We start from the raw sequence: 17,500 nt of genomic DNA, 5'->3' as shown, positions 1-17,500 counted from the left end.
ATGTTGAAAAGACCAGTGCACAGGCTCTACATCAAGACAAGCAGAGTGGTGCAGCGGAAGAGTGCTGGGCCCATAACCCAGAGGTCGATGGATCAAAACCATCCTCTGCTAATCTTGTTTCACTTTTATTCGTGCCCAAGTGCTTTAAGACAAGTTAGAAATTTGTGCAAGAATCATGTTATGTTGAAAAGACCAGTGCACGAGCTCCACATCAAGTCAAGCAGATTGGCGCAGCGGAAGCGTGCTGGGCCTGTAACCCAGAGGTCGATGGATCGAAACCATCCTCTGCTAAGCTTGTGTTACTTTTATATGTGCCCAGGTGCTGCAAGACAAGTTAGAAATGTGTGCAAGATTCGTTATGTTGAAAAGACCAGTGCACAGGCTCTACATCAAGACAAGCAGAGTGGCGCAGCGGAAGCGTGCTGGGCCCATAACCCAGAGGTCGATGGATCGAAACCATCCTCTGCTAAGCTTGTTTCACTTTTATTTGTGCCCAAGTGCTTCAAGACAAGTTGGAAATTTGTGCAAGAATCATGTTATGTTGAAAAGACCAGTGCACGAGCTCCACATCAAGTCAAGCAGAGTGGCGCAGCGGAAGCTTGCTGGGCCCATAACCCAGAGGTCGATGGATCAAAACCATCCTCTGCTAAGACTTCTGAGCTTGTATATATGACAGAGCCCCCAAAAAAGAGAAATGTTCAGAGCGTGCTCATGAAAACCTTAAGTCACTTGGTCTTCTCACAATAGTTGTTCATCAAGAAGCTGAATGTGATGGAGAACTAAAAGAAAAAGTAAAAAACTACGTGACAGCCCCAGTGGCCTAATGAATAAGGCACTGGCCTCCTAAGCCAGGGATTGTGGGTGCGAGTCCCATCGGGGGTGACTTTCAGCAGAGTGGCGCAGCGAAGGCGTGCTGGGCCCATAACCCAGAAGTCGATGGATCGAAACCATCCTCTGCTAATCTTGTTTCAGTTTTATATGTGCTCAGGTGCTGCAAGACAAGTTAGAAACGTGTGCCAGAATCAAGTGATGTTGAAAAGACCAGTGTACGGGCTCTACATCAAGTCAAGCAGAGTGGCGCAGCGGAAGCGTGCTGGGCCCATAACCCAGAGGTCGATGGATCGAAACCATGCTCTGCTAAGCTTTTGTCACTTTTATATGTGCCCAGGTGCTGCAAGACAATTTAGAAATGTGTGCAAGATTCGTTATGTTGAAAAGACCAGTGCACAGGCTCTACATCAAGACAAGCAGAGTGGCGCAGCGGAAGCGTGCTGGGCCCATAACCCAGAGGTCGATGGATCGAAACCATCCTCTGCTAAGCTTGTTTCACTTTTATTTGTGCCCAAGTGCTTCAAGACAAGTTAGAAATTTGTGCAAGAAACATGTTATGTTGAAAAGACCAGTGCACAGGCTCTATATCAAGACAAGCACAGTGGCGCAGCGGAAGCGTGCTGGGCCCATAACCCAGAGGTCGATGGATCAAAACCATCCTCTGCTAAGACTTCTGAGCTTGTATATATGACAGAGCCCCCAAAAAAGAGAAATGTTCAGACCCTGCTCATGAAAACCTTAAGTCACTTGGTCTTCTTACAATAGTTGTTCATCAAGAAGCTGAATGTGATGGAGAACTAAAAGAAAAAGTAAACAACTACATGTCAGCCCCACTGGCCTAATGAATAAGGCACTGGCCTCCTAAGCCAGGGATTGTGGGTTCGAGTCCCATCGGGGGTGACTTTCAGCTGAGTGGCGCAGCGAAGGCGTGCTGGGCCCATAACCCAGAAGTCGATGGATCGAAACCATCCTCTGCTAATCTTGTTTCACTTTTATATGTGCTCAGGTGCTGCAAGACAAGTTAGAAACGTGTGCCAGAATCAAGTGATGTTGAAAAGACCAGTGTACGGGCTCTACATCAAGGTGAGCAGAGTGGCGCAGCGGAAGCGTGCTGGGCCCATAACCCAGAGGTCGATGGATCGAAACCATCCTCTGCTAAGCTTTTGTCACTTTTATATGTGCCCAGGTGCTGCAAGACAAGTTAGAAATGTGTGCAAGATTCGTTATGTTGAAAAGACCAGTGCACAGGCTCTACATCAAGACAAGCAGAGTGGCGCAGCGGAAGCGTGCTGGGCCCATAACCCAGAGGTCGATGGATCGAAACCATCCTCTGCTAAGCTTGTTTCACTTTTATTTGTGCCCAAGTGCTTCAAGACAAGTTAGAAATTTGTGCAAGAATCATGTTATGTTGAAAAGACCAGTGCACGAGCTCCACATCAAGTCAAGCAGAGTGGCGCAGCGGAAGCGTGCTGGGCCCATAACCCAGAGGTCGATGGATCGAAACCATCCTCTGCTAAGCTTTTGTCACTTTTATATGTGCCCAGGTGCTGCAAGACAAGTTAGAAATGTGTGCAAGATTCGTTATGTTGAAAAGACCAGTGCACAGGCTCTACATCAAGACAAGCAGAGTGGCGCAGCGGAAGCGTGCTGGGTCCATAACCCAGAGGTCGATGGATCGAAACCATCCTCTGCTAAGCTTGTTTCACTTTTACTTGTGCCCAAGTGCTTCAAGACAAGTTAGAAATTTGTGCAAGAATCATGTTATGTTGAAAAGACCAGTGCACGAGCTCCACATCAAGTCAAGCAGAGTGGCGCAGCGGAAGCGTGCTGGGCCCATAACCCAGAGGTCGATGGATCGAAACCATCCTCTGCTAAGCTTGTGTCACTTTTATATGTGCCCAGGTGCTGCAAGACAATTTAGAAATGTGTGCAAGATTTGTTATGTTGAAAAGACCAGTGCACAGACCCTACATCAAGACAAGCAGAGTGGCGCAGCGGAAGCGTGCTGGGCCCATAACCCAGAGGTCGATGGATCGAAACCATCCTCTGCTAAGCTTGTTTCACTTTTATTTGTGCCCAAGTGCTTCAAGACAAGTTAGAAATTTGTGCAAGAATCATGTTATGTTGAAAAGACCAGTGCACGAGCTCCACATCAAGTCAAGCAGAGTGGCGCAGCGGAAGCCTGCTGGGCTCATAACCCAGAGGTCGATGGATTGAAACCATCCTCTGCTAAGACTTCTGAGCTTGTATATATGACAGAGCCCCCAAAAAAGAGAAATGTTCAGAGCCTGTTCGTGAAAACCTAAAGTCAATTGGTCCTCTCACAAAAGTTGTTCATCCAGAAGCTGAATGAGATGAAGAACTAAAAGAAAAAGTAAACAGCTGCATGACAGCCCCAGTGGCCTAATGGATAAGCCAGGGATTGTGGGTTCGAATCCCATCTGGGGTGACTTTCAGCAGAGTGGCGCAGCAAAAGCGTGCTGTGCCCAGAAGTCGATGGATTGAAACCATCCTCTGCTAAGATTGTTTCACTTTTATATGTGTCCAAGTGCTGCAAGACAAGTTAGAAATGTGTGCCAGAATCAAGTGATGTTGAAAAGACCAGTGTACGGGCTCTACATCAAGGCGAGCAGAGTGGCGCAGCGGAAGCGTGCTGGCCCCATAACCCAGAGGTCGATGGATCGAAACCATCCTCTGCTAAGCTTGTTTCACTTTTATTTGTGCCCAAGTGCTTCAAGACAAGTTAGAAATTTGTGCAAGAATCATGTTATGTTGAAAAGACCAGTGCACGAGCTCCACACGAGCTGTTGAAAAGACGGAAGCGTGCTGGGCCCATAACCCAGAGGTCGATGGATCGAAACCATCCTCTGCTAAGCTTGTTTCACTTTTATTTGTGCCCAAGTGCTTCAAGACAAGTTAGAAATTTGTGCAAGAATCATGTTATGTTGAAAAGACCAGTGCACGAGCTCCACATCAAGTCAAGCAGAGTGGTGCAGCGGAAGCGTGCTGGGCCCATAACCCAGAGGTCGATGGATCGAAACCATCCTCTGCTAAGACTTCTGAGCTTGTATATATGACAGAGCCCCGAAAAAAGAGAAATGTTCACAGCCTGTTCGTAAAAAACCTAAAGTCACTTGGTCCTCTCACAAAAGTTGTTCTTCCAGAAGCTGAATGAGATGAAGAACTAAAAGAAAAAGTAAACAGCTGCATGATATTTGGAAGAATATAAGAAGTGGGATTGTAAGTACAGATTTGGAGTGTCTAGACTATTTTATCAGACATAAAGTGATTTTTTCGGAAATGAGGCTTTGTATAATGGGGAAGGAAAGTGATGCCATTTGTAAAATATGTAAAAAACTGGATGAAGGTATTCTACATTTGTTTTTATTTTGTGAAAAATTGGAAAAAAAATTTCAAATGTTAAAGAAAATGATTAAGAGTTTAAGGGATGGGAAAGAAGAGAGTGACTGGAATCAAACTTTAATTTTGGGAGTGAAGGAAAAATGCAAGAATAAAAAAGTGATAGAGTTGTTATTGGTTTTGGCGAAAAGTGCTATATGGAAAAGGAGGAATTTAGGAAAGAGTAAAGGGTGTGTATTAGATCTGTGGAGATTATTTAAATGTAAGGTTGAGGAGTACATTTTAACACTGTGGAATTATTTTAAAATGGAAAAAAAAGAGATGCTGTTTTACAAAATATTTTCAAAACAAGTGGAGGAAGTGTTAAAAGGAAATGGGATTGAAATGCCAGAAAATTGATGTTTTGATTTTGATGTATTTTGTGGATGATGAATTGTATATGCTCAAATGTAATTTAATTGTCATTTTTATTTCATTCATGTAATGAATTTTAAACTTGTATAATAAAAAAAAAAAAAAAAAAAGAACGCCCGATCTCGTCTGATCTCGGAAGCTAAGCAGCGTTGGGCCTGGTTAGTACTTGGATGGGAGACCGCCTGGGAATACCAGGTGCTGTAAGCTTTTGCCTTTTCTTCACTATTTATATAATATGCTGGCTTTTACGGAGGCTGATCTTTAAATAGCCCACATTTTGGAGCAGCCCTCGCTTATGGCCATACCACCACCTGAGGGCGCTGTTGTGTCAACAGGAAGTAGTTTGGCTGCAGAGGGGAGAGGAAGGCTCTCCCACACCTGTTTGTTTTTCTTTAGTGTTTTTTGTTTTCTATAGTTTTTGTTTTTTGTTTTTTTCTTTCCTAAAGCTTTTTTTTGTCTTTTTAACCACCCAACAGCGGCCTTAGGCTGGCTGGAGGGTGGTTTCTCTATTTTCTTATCAGTGTTTTTTTTTCTTAAAATGGACGGACCTATGGCAAACAACACGGAAATGGCTGGAGAGACAAGGAAACACAACAATGCTGGACTGGAATATGGACAACGAGCTGGACGTGGACCTGATTCGGAAGTGAGGAGAGTGCTTGAGAAAAGAAAATATTTGAAGGAGGCTACGGTGATCATTAATGTGGAAAAAAACAAACAATGCCAAAGCGGTGGATGTTATCAAGGCGGTAGCGGAACAGATTGGAGAAGGGAAAATTTTAGCAGTACGGCCAAGACAAGACAAAGAGTATGAACTGACCCTGGAAAAGGAAGAAATGTGCAACGATTTGATGGATGGACTGACAATAGGAGGAGCAACATGTGAGATAAAAAAACTACAAAACAGGGACTATGTTGTTTCTTTCATGCATTTGCCTGTCTACCTGGATGATGAAGAAATTTTAGAAAAATTGAATGGTTGGGGAGTTCTCCCTGTATCTAAAATTTAAAGAAGGTTATATCCGGGCACTAATATTGAAGATGGCACAAGGTTCACCAAGGCAAGGTTCCCAAGAGAAGTTGTCTCCCTCCCTTACAGCACAAAGCTGGACACAGGGAAGGGCCACAGTATTTCAGGGTGATGCACAGTCACCAGGTGAAGACCTGTCGGCTGTGCATGAGCCCAGAACATCTGATGAAAGACTGCCCTGATTTTAAATGTTACAAATGTGAGGAGAGGGGACACTTCGCACGTGACTGCCCTGCGGTTAAGTGCCCGGAATGCCGAGAGATTTTAAACAGATGTGAGTGTTGGATGGAGGAAGAGGAAGGGGGTGGAGAAAGCCAGGTGGATGGGCAAATGCATGAAAGAGGCAACAAACACCCAGAAACTAACAAAGAAGAGAAAGAAACAGAGCGATCACAACAAGGAGAAATGGAAAAGGAAACAGACAATGAGGAGGACAGAGAAAATAGACCAAAAAATAATGAGGAGCAAACGCAAGGACAGAGTTTAACATGGACACCAATGGAATTAACTTCGAGTTTTAAGGACTTTGTGGAAAGGGTGGAAAAAACGGGACAAGCTGAAAAGGAGCAAAACAAAGAAACGAGCAGTGAAGAAGAGGAAAAAGTGGAGAAAATCAAAAAGGACAAAGCAGAGGGACGAACAAGAAGGCAAACAATAAAGGTAACACCCAATCTAGAGCTTGCAAGGAGAAAAGTTATGAAAAAAGGACGAGCAAAGTTTTTGAACCGATATGAGGTGTTGAGAGGTTTGGAGGAGGAGGACTGAAAGGATGGCTTTTAATTTGTTTCTATTCTTTTTAATGGTTTTAAGTTGTGTGACATTTAACGCAAGAGGACTGATGGACCTAAACAAATTTGGAAAAGTTAAAGAAGAATGTAAAAGACAAGATATCATTGCATTACAGGAGACGAACTGGAAAGATGATACGATGAATGATTTTAAAAAGAGATGGGAAGGAAGTTTTTTGTATAATAATGGAGATGGAAGGTTGGGGAGAGGAGTTGCAATTTTAATAAAAGAAAACAGTGGGGCAAAGTGTAAAACTGTATATAAAGATGATGAAGGTAAATGTATGGCTGTAGAAATGGAGTATGAGGAAAAGAAAGTAATTATAGTTAATGTCCATGCACCAAATGAGCAAAATGAAAAGAAAGAATTTTTTATGGTTTTAAGGCGGCTTGTGAAGAACTATAGGGAAATTATTATGATGGGTGATTTTAATACAGTTTTTAGTAAGCAGGATATGGCTGAAGGAATGGTTTATAAAGCTGATACGGGGAGAAAAGAATTGAAAGCGTTAATGGAAGAAAATAATATAATAGATGTGTGGAGAGAAAGAAATGAAAAGATAAAAGAATTTTCAAGAAGACAAATAGTGGGGAGATTTGTATGCCAAACGAGAATTGACTTTGTTTTATGTACAAGAAATGTAGACAATTTTATAGAAAATATTAAGTATAAGGAGACAAGCTTTAGTGATCACAAGTTTTTAACTTTCAATTTGGATTGGAGTAACATGCAAAGAGGGACTGGAGTTTGGATTTTAAATACACAAATTTTAAAGAATGAAGACTATGTTTTTAAGGTTAAAGAAATGATAGAAAAGGAAAAGGAAAACAGAATGTATGAAGAGGATAAGAGAATATGGTGGGAGAATACAAAGTTTTTAATCAAAAAGTTTTCAATTAAATATTGTAAGTTAATACAGAAATGCAAAAGAAACAACAAAAGGGAAATGCAAGAAAGTTTAGAAATGGAATTGAACAAAGAAAATAAGGACATACAAAAGATAAAGGAAATACAGGGAGAATTGAAAGTAATAGAAGAAAAAGAATATGAGGGGGCGAAATTAAGAAGCAAGGCAAAATATGTGGTGCAGGGAGAAAAATGTACAAAGTTCTTTTTTGATCTTGAAAAAAGGAGAGGGAAAGCAGAAATGATAAAAGAAATAAGAGGAAAAAATGGGGAAATTGTCAAAGGGAATGAAAGGATTTTAGAAGAAATAAAAGATTTTTATGAGGATTTGTTTAGTGCAAGAGGTGTGGAAGAGCAGGAAAAAAAGAAACTGTTGAATCAAATAAAAGCAAAAGTAAGTGAGGAAGATAAAAAAGAGTGTGACCAAGAAATTAGAGAAGAAGAAATTGAAAGAGCAATAAGTCAACTGAATAAAAAGAAAAGTCCTGGAATAGATGGTTTGGGAACTGAATTTTATGTATGTTTTAAAGACGTTTTATTAGAGATTTTAAATGAGGTTTTTAAAGAAATTTTTGAAAAGGAAGAAATTAATGAAAGAACAAGAATGGGGTTAATGAAGCTTGTATACAAAAGAAAAGGAGAAAAGGCTGATTTAAGAAACTATAGGCCCATTACTATGTTGAATACAGATCTTAAAATTTTAGCAAAGGTTTTAGCAAATAGGTTAAAAGAAGTAATGCCAAGTATAATTAGTACAACTCAAGCATATGGGGTTAAAGGCAGGGATATTGCGGATATTACAATGAGTATACGAGATAAAATATGGTATATGAAAGAAAAAAAAGAAGAAGGATATGTAATCAGTTTAGATTTCGAGAAAGCTTTTGATAGGGTTGAGCACAGGTATTTATTTGAGATTTTAAAGACTTTTGGTTTTGGGGAGAATTTTATTAAATGGATTGGAATTTTATATAAAGGTGCACTAACAAAAATAAAATGTAATGGTTTTTTAACAGAATGTTTTAAAATCACAAGATCAATTAGGCAGGGTTGTCCGCTTTCAGCGCTTTTATATTCCTTAGTATCTGAACCTTTAGGACTGGCTATAAAACAAAAAGAAGGAATTGAAGGATTAGAAATTGAAGGAAGTAAGGCTGAGGGAAAAGTATTTCAGTATGCTGATGATACGACAATAATTGTAAAGGGAAAAGAGAGTGTTAAAGAAGTGATGAATGTGGTAAAAGAGTATTGTAGAGGGTCGGGAAGCAAAGTAAATGAGGACAAAACTGTGTATATGAGATTTGGTAAAGCAATGGTTTTAACGGATTGTTTTAATTTCAAGGAAGTTGAGGAAATGAGGATTTTAGGAATTTTAATGGGAAAGAATGAAAGGAAAGTAAGAGATGAAATGTGGGAGCAGCTTGTAACAGATATAGAGAGGAGGTTAAATTTTTGGAAATTGAGAACACTAAATTTGAATGTTTTAATGGTTTCTAAACTTTGGTATGTTTTATATGTATCTGAAATACCTTTATGGACGGAACAGAGGTTGAAGAAATGTTTTCTTGACTTTTTATGGGAGGGAAAGCCAGCAAGAATTGCATATAATACAATATTAGGGGCGGTAGAGAGGGGTGGCTTAGGACTGATGGATGTAGAACAGAGAAAAAATGCTTTAAGGGTGAAAATAGTGAAAAAATACCTGCAAGAGGAGAACAAAAGTGAGTGGAAGAAAACAATGAAATACTTTTTAAACAAATGTGGTGATTTTAACATGGGGGATGGAATTTTATGGATGAAAACAAAAATTTGGATGACAGAAGGTTTACCAGAGTTTTACAGAGAAATTTTTAGTGCCTGGGGGAAGTTTTTAGCAAACATTGAGTACAATCCACACGGGAGAGAAAACATTTTAAATCAACCTCTGTTCTTAAATAACAACATTTTAAAACAAGAGAAAGAAATATTTTTTAAGAAATGGATGGGAGTGGGGATAACCAGGTTGAGAGATATTTTATATGAGTTCAAAGAGGGGTTTTTACCAACACAATACATTGAGGACACAATGGAAATGGCAAAAGAAGAATATAGTAAAAAGGAAATTACAAACAATTATGAAACCATAAAAAATGCAATACCAAAAGAGTGGATTAAAAGGATTGAGAGTATGGAAGAAGTGCAAACAGAGAACATCTATGTGAAATTGGGGGAGAAATTGATTGATTTTAAAGAATGTACTGTAAAAATGTTTTATTGTGGTTTTAGGGATAGTGTTTTTAAAGAACCAATTGTAAATAAGTATTGGGTGCAAAAATTCAAAGATTTAAAAGAAGATTTTATATGGAGAAACATGAGAGGAAGATGTGTGGAGACAAAATTGGAATGTTTGGAATATTTTATAAGACATAAAGTGGTTTTTACTGAGGTTATTTTAAAGAAAATAGGGATGGAACAAAACGCAATGTGTAAAGTGTGCCAGGAGAAAGAGGAGGGGATTTTACATATGTTTTATATTGTAAAGGATTGGAGGCCTTTTTAAACAAATGTAAATGTGTAATTAGGGATTTGACTGTGGAATGGGATGAAAATGTAATTGGCTGGAACAGAGTGGTGATGTTGGGGTGGGAAAAGAAGTGTAAAAACAAAAAGTTTATAAATCTGTGGGTAATGTTGATGAAAAGTGCAATATGGGAAAGAAGAACTGTGGCTAAAAAAGAAAAAAATTGTGTTGGATGTCTGGAATGTGTTTAAAAGGAAAACTGAACTGTACATGGAAAGACTGTATGTGCATTTTAAGTGTGAAAATAATTTAGATGATTTTTATCATGTTTTTACTCCACACGTTTGTTCTGTCTTAAAAGATTTGATGTGGAAACTGCCAGAATTTGAAAGAGATTTCTGAAATTCTGAATGTATATATAGAGAATGTAATATGAACATGTTTTGTTTATGGAAAACTTTTAATTTTATTGTATTTTAATGTTTGAAATTTCTTAATAAAAAAAAAAAAAGAGCGCCCGATCTCGTCTGATCTCGGAAGCTAAGCAGCGTTGGGCCTGATTAGTACTTGGATGGGAGACCGCCTGGGAATACCAGGTGCTGTAAGCTTTTGCCTTTTCTTCACTATTTATATAATATGCTGGCTTTTACGGAGGCTGATCTTTAAATAGCCCACTTTTTGGAGCAATCCTCGCTTACGGCCATACCGTGCTGAGAGCGCCCGATCTCGTCTGATCTCGGAAGCTAAGCCGCGTGGGGCCTGGTTAGTACTTGGATGGGAGACCGCCTGGGAATACCAGGTGCTGTAAGCTTTTGCCTTTTCTTTACTATTTATATAATATGCTGGCTTTTACGGAGGCTGATCTTTAAATAGCCCACTTTTTGGAGCAACCCTCGCTTACGGCTGTATCGCGCTGAGAGCGCCCGATCTCGTCTGATCTCGGAAGCTAAGCAGCATCGGGCCTGGTTAGTACTTGGATGGGAGACCGCCTGGGAATACCAGGTGCTGTAAGCTTTTGCCTTTTCTTCACTATTTATATAATATGCTGGCTTTTAGAAAGACGTGTTTTACCGCTCTATTTATTACAATCATTTAAATGTATTATAGAGTTTTAAGTGTTTTACATGTTTTTTAGGCCATTTTATTACTCTTAACATTTTAAGTGTATGTGTCTTTAATAAATGGATGGTTGGCCTGTCATGTGACTAGACACATGACAGGAAGCAGGAAGTACAACTGTATAAGAGAGCAGCATGACAAACAAAGGACAGTCACCAAACTGTTGGATTGAGGAGTTGCTAATTTTAGAGCTCAACTTTCCATTCACCACCTGCAAACTTTGGATTACACTTTCTGTGGATTGCATATACACAATGGTGGACACTCACATTGGACTTATCAACAGACTGGGATTCTTGGACTGTTTTTAGGGTATGGACAAATGAACTGTAATCTTTTAACAGAGTTTACCTGTTTTTAGGGTATGGACAAATGAACTGTATTCTTTTAACAGAGTTTACCTAGTTTTATCGTGTTGTTTTAAAGTATTTTATGTGAACCTTGTAAATACACCAAATCTATTTGAACCAATCTTCTTTTATGTCTCATTCTTTTAACCACTAGTCATCTCTCACAGTTAAATCTGACCCCATTTTAGTCTTGTAACTCGGCTGATAAGGCCGATTGTTACACTTGGATGGGAGACCACCAGGGAGTACCAGGTGCTGTAAGCTTTTGCCTTTTCTTCACTATTTATATAATATGCTGGCTTTTACGGAGGCTGATCTTTAAATAGCCCACTTTTTGGAGCAGCCCTCGCTTATGGCCATACCGCGCTGAGAGCGCCCGATCTCGCCTGATCTCGGAAGCTAAGCAGCGTCGGGCCTGGTTAGTACTTGGATGGGAGACCGCCTGGGAATACCAGGTGCTGTAAGCTTTTGCCTTTTCTTCACTATTTATATAATATGCTGGCTTTTACGGAGGCTGAACTTTAAATAGCCCACTTTTTGGAGCAGCCCTCGCTTATGGCCATGCCGCACTGAGAGCGCCCGATCTCGTCTAATCTCGGAAGCTAAGCAGCGTCGGGCCTGGTTAGTACTTGGGTGGAAGACTGCCTGGGAATACCAGGTGCTATAAGCTTTTGCCTTTTCTTCACTATTTATATAATATGCTGGCTTTTAGAAAGACGTGTTTTAGCGCTCTATTTATTACAGTCATTTAAATGTATTATAGAGTTTTAAGTGTTTTACATGTTTTTTAGGCCATTTTATTACTCTCAACATTTTAAGTGTATGTGTCTTTCATAAATGGATGGTTGGCCTGTCATGTGACTAGACACATGACAGGAAGCAGGAAGTAGAACTGCATAAGAGAGCAGCATGACAAACAACGGACAGTCACCAAACTGTTGGATTGAGGAGTTGCTAATCTTAGAGCTCACCTTTCCATTCACCACCTGCAAACTTTGGATTAAACTTTCTGTGGATTGTACATGCACTGGTGGACACTCACGTTGGATTTATCAACACACTGGGATTCTTGGACTGTTTTAGGGTATGGACAAATGAACTGTATTCTTTTAACAGAGTTTACCTAGTTTTATCGTGTTGTTTTAAAGTCTTTTATGTGAACCTTGTAAATACACCAAATCTATTTGAACCAATCTTCTTTTATGTCTCATTCTTTTAACCACTAGTCATCTCTCACAGTTAAATCTGACCCCATTTTAGTCTTGTAACTCGGCTGATAAGGCCGATTGTTACACTTGGATGGGAGACCGCCAGGGAATACCAGGTGCTGTAAGCTTTTGCCTTTTCTTCACTATTTATATAATATGCTGGCTTTTACGGAGGCTGATCTTTAAATAGCCCACTTTTTGGAGCAGCCCTCGTTTATGGCCATACTGCGCTGAGAGCGCCCGATCTCGTCTGATCTCGGAAGCTAAGCAGCGTCGGGCCTCGTTAGTACTTGGATGGGAGAGCGCCTGGGAATACCAGGTGCTGTAAGCTTTTGCCTTTTCTTCACTATTTATATAATATGCTGGCTTTTACGGAGGCTGATCTTTAAATAGCCCACTTTTTGGAGCAAACCTCGCTTACGGCCATACCCCCACCTGAGGCGCTAGAGAGCAAACAGGAAGTGAGTTGGCAGTTTGTAGTGTGCAGTAGGTGAGATAGGCTCACCAATTTTCTGGGTGTTTTTTCACATTTATTTTGTTTGTTTTTTAGTTAGAAAAAGTTTTTTTGAGGAAATTTTTTTTTAACCCCAAACAGGTCTTTCTGTTTTGGGTTTGAGACAACAAAAATATGGATTTAATGGACAAAGAACACAGACTGGTAAAACAACATGAGATGGGAAATGCGGAACCAGGATTTGTTGCAGACATAACTGAAAGGAATATAAATGAAAGAGATGGAGAAAACAATAATGAAACGTGGGCGACGGTGGTTTCAAGGAGGAAACAAGAAAGAAAAACAACTGGACAAGAACGGAAAGGAGATCTACAATCAACTGAAGGTATTGGAATTGAGAAAGAAGTTGGAGAAAAAAGAAATGTTTTATCTCAACGACAACAAATGATACAGAAATTAAGCAAACAAACAAGGTATCAGAGGGAATACAAGAAAGAAGCAACATTAACAATGACTGTTAAAGATATAGAAAATATAACAATAATAATGATAATTAAAGCAGTTGAAGAGAAAGTTGGAATGGGAAAATTGATCGGACTGAGGAGAAAAAATAATTATGATTTTGAAATGACTATGGAAAGTGAGATGGACTGTGATTTGCTGTTGAATGGAATAATGATAAACGGACAAGAATGTGAGATAAGGAAATTGTGTGCAACAGAAAGAATGGTGTCTTTCTTGAGTCTGCCCAGCTATATAGAAGATGAGGAAATCAGTCAAAAACTAATCAATTGGGGTGTAACTCCCATTCTACCACTAAGAAGAAGATATCATCCCGGGACAACGGTGGCAGACGGAACACGATTTTTGAGGGTAAAGTTTCCACAAGAGGTGACGTCTTTACCATACAACACAAGCTTCATGACTGAAGAATGAGTGCAGTACTTCAGAGTGATTCACGATAATCAAGTGAAGACATGCAGGATCTGTGCAAGTCCGGAGCATGAAAAAAAGGACTGCCCACAATTCACATGCAGAAATTGTCTTGAGCAGGGGCATTATGCGCGAGACTGTAAAGTCCCGCGGTGCCAAGGCTGCCAAAAGACAATGTTAAGATGCAGATGCGAGATAGAAGACGAGGAAAATGAAGATCCAGGAATGCAAATACAAGAGGTGATGGGAGTTACAACAATTGAGAGGTTAAATGACTCACAAAGGCAGACGCAAGGAGAGGACGAGAAACAAGATGACGAGGAAGAGGAGAACAACAGCATAGATGAGAATAAAGAAAAGAATGAAGATGAAGAACAAGGAATGGAGATGGGAGGAGGAGCGAACAAAGAGGATATAAATTTGATTAAAGAAGGATTTTCTAAGGAACAGGACGATGTGGACACTAATGAACTGGACTACGAAAAAGGACAAGAAAAAGAAAAAGCTGAGGATAAGGGAATAAAGACACTGACTGAGGTAAGAGGAGCAGACAATGGGGGGGAAATTCGTGGAATGGAAAACAAAGGAAAAGAAAGACTGAGTAGATGTGTAAAAACAAGAAAAGATGGCTTAGACATTCAACAGGTTCTTAAAAGGCAGAAGATAAGAAGAGAAGAGCTAAAGGAAAGACTGGAGAGGAGGAAAGCTGAAATGGGTGAAGTAAAAAATACTTTTTTGAAAGACAATGAAACGGATTGAATGGTGGGTTTTGGTTTTTCCAATCTTTTCTTTAATGAGCTCTATATCAATTGTATCGCTGAATGCTAGAGGATTATCCAAATGTCAAAAGTTTGAAAGATTAATGTGTCTGACCAAAAAATGTGATGTGCTATGTTTACAAGAAACGAAATGGGAAGATAAAATAAGTGATGAAATTAGAAAATTATGGAACGGAGAAATATATAGTAACTGTGATATGGAAAGGAAGAGAGGGGTAGCTATTTTAATAAGACAAGGAGTATTTGAAGAAGTAAATATAGATTATAAAGACACAAAGGGAAGAATAATAATTGTTAAATTTGTGTGTAATGGAAAAGAAATGAAAGTGTGTAATATACAGTACATGCACCAAATGATGAAAGAGATAAATTTAATTTTTACAGGGATATGAATGAGTTAATAGAAAAACATGACAACATTATGGTGTTAGGTGATTTTAACACTGTAATACAGAGAATTGATGTAGATGATTCAATGGGATTTAGAAGAGATAGAGGGAGGAATGAACTACATAACATAATGGAGAAATATAATATGGTGGATGTGTGGAGAGAGAGGAATGGTATGAAAAGAGAATATTCAAGAAGACAAATTGTTGACAGAGTTCTAAAGCAAAGTAGAATAGACTTATTTTTATGTAAGAAAAAGGAAGCATATTATGTCACTAAGGCGTCTTACAAAAATTATAGTGAGAGTGATCATGATTTTTTATGGATATTGATGAATTTTAATGAGGCTGATAAAGGACCGGGGGTGTGGATATTAAATACAGAACTTCTAAAAAATGAAATATACAGAATGGAAATAGAAAGTATAATAATTAATAGTGTAAATGAGGAAATGTATGAAATGGAAAAAGGGTTTTGGTGGGACATTCTAAAAAAAAGAATAAAAAAATTCTCAATTGAATACTCAAAAAAATGGCAAAAAGTCAAAAAGATGAAAGAAAATAAGATCAAAAAAGAGTGGGATGAAGAAATGAGGAAAGTAAATGAGCATGATGAAAATATTGATAAGATAATAGAATTACAGGAAGAATTAAAGAAAATAGAAGAAGAGAAGTGTAAAGGAGCAATAATAAGAAGTAGGGCGAAAGACATTGTAGAAGGAGAAAGAAGTACGAAATATTTTTATGAATTAGAAAAAACAAGACAGAGAGCAGATATAATAAAAAGTATTAAAACAGAAGATGCGAGGATTGTAGAAGATAAAACAGGAATTGTGGAAGAAGTCAGAGAATTCTATAAGCATTTATTTACCAAAAATGAGATAGTTTTAGAAGATGAGGAATTTGTATTAAGTAAAATACAGGTTAAAGTTAATGAGGGAGACAAAGAAATGTGTGAGAGTGAGATTACGGAATTAGAAATAGGAATTGCAATTGATCAACTGAAAAATGGTAAAAGTCCAGGAATAGATGGATTAACAGCTGAATTTTATAAGGTTTTTAAAGATGTGTTATGTCCAATTTTAAATGAAATATTTATAGATAATTTTAAAAAAGGGAATTTAACGAATAGTATGAAGAAAGGTATGGTGAAAATAATTTACAAGAAAAAAGGTGATAAGAGAGACCTAAAAAACTACAGACCACTAAGCATGTTGAATACAGATTATAAAATATTAGCCAAAATTTTAGCCAATCGATTGAAAATAGTAGTACCAAATATAATTACTACAAATCAAGCATATGCTGTTCTAAAAAGAGATATTACTGATGTCATTAACAATATAAGAGATATGATATGGTACATGAAGGAGGAGAAAGAAACAGGATATATAATAAGTGTGGATTTAGAAAAGGCTTTTGATAGAGTTGAACACAAATACTTGATACATGTGATGGAGAGATTTGGTTTTGGGGAGAATTTTTTAAAATGGATAAAATGTTTATATACAGATATAAGTAGTTGTGTAAAAGTGAATGGTTTTTTAACTAAAGATTTTAAAATAACGAGATCAATCAGACAAGGGTGTCCTATGTCAGCATTATTATACACTTTAGTATCTGAAGCTTTAGGACTGGCAGTAGACCAGGAAAAGAACATAAAAGGAATACGCATAAAAGGAGAAGAATCAGAACAAAAAATATTTCAATATGCAGATGACACGACATTGTTTGTAAAACATATTAAAAGTATGGATAAAGCAATGGAAGTTTTAGAAAGATATTGTAAAGGAACAGGGGCAAAAGTTAATAAAGAAAAAACTACATACATGAAAATTGGATTACCGAATGATCTGCTGAATAAAATGCAATTTAAGGAAGAAAAGAAGAGTATGAAAATTTTAGGTATAAGGGTTGGAGAAAATGAAAATGAAATAAGCGAAGTGGTATGGGAGGAGGTTTTAAAAGGAATGGAGAAGAGATTAAATTTCTGGAAATTAAGAGGATTATTTTTAAAAGGGAAGGTTTTAGTTATTAATTCTTTGTTTTTATCAAAAATGTGGTATGTATTGGGTTCTGTGAGTTTGCCTATATGGGTGTATAAAAAATCAAATCTATTGTTTTAAACTTTTTATGGGAGGGGAAACCATCGAAAATTGCTTATGACACTCTAATTGGAAAGGTGGAGGAAGGAGGGTTGGGACTAATAGATCCATTAATAAGAATGAAAAGTATAAGAATAAAAACTGTTAATAAATACTGGAAACATGGGAAATATGCGTGGAAGGGTGTAATGAACTATTTTTTAAATAAATGTGGAAAAATGGGAGATGATGTTTTATGGATGAAGCTAAAAGAAAACATGATGAACGGAATACCGGAGTTTTATAAAGAGGTTGTAAAAGCATGGGGTGATTTTAGAAAGCATGTTGTTTGTA

General features: G+C 38.1%; 4 non-coding genes and 2 pseudogenes across 4 annotated transcripts; 5 read left to right on the top strand and 1 right to left on the bottom strand.

The window, feature by feature from the left end:
• The window catches only part of LOC141322867 (uncharacterized), a 677,976-nt pseudogene that overhangs the window by 255,336 nt on the left and 405,140 nt on the right, over positions 1-17,500 (bottom strand).
• On the top strand, positions 10,523-10,641 carry LOC141317821 (5S ribosomal RNA). Its single transcript, XR_012352175.1, has one exon. It is a non-coding gene; the product is annotated as a 5S ribosomal RNA (ribosomal RNA).
• On the top strand, positions 10,726-10,844 carry LOC141319090 (5S ribosomal RNA). Its single transcript, XR_012353366.1, has one exon. It is a non-coding gene; the product is annotated as a 5S ribosomal RNA (ribosomal RNA).
• Positions 11,648-11,766, top strand: LOC141315604 (5S ribosomal RNA). The gene has a single exon (XR_012351068.1). It is a non-coding gene; the product is annotated as a 5S ribosomal RNA (ribosomal RNA).
• LOC141346369 (5S ribosomal RNA) lies at positions 11,851-11,969 on the top strand (annotated as a pseudogene).
• LOC141346153 (5S ribosomal RNA) lies at positions 12,720-12,838 on the top strand. The gene has a single exon (XR_012357156.1). It is a non-coding gene; the product is annotated as a 5S ribosomal RNA (ribosomal RNA).

This window comes from Garra rufa, chromosome 1 (assembly GCF_049309525.1).
Source record: "Garra rufa chromosome 1, GarRuf1.0, whole genome shotgun sequence".
In the NCBI taxonomy this organism is placed as follows: Eukaryota; Metazoa; Chordata; class Actinopteri; order Cypriniformes; family Cyprinidae; genus Garra; species Garra rufa.
This window is presented reverse-complemented; position numbering and strand designations above follow the sequence as displayed.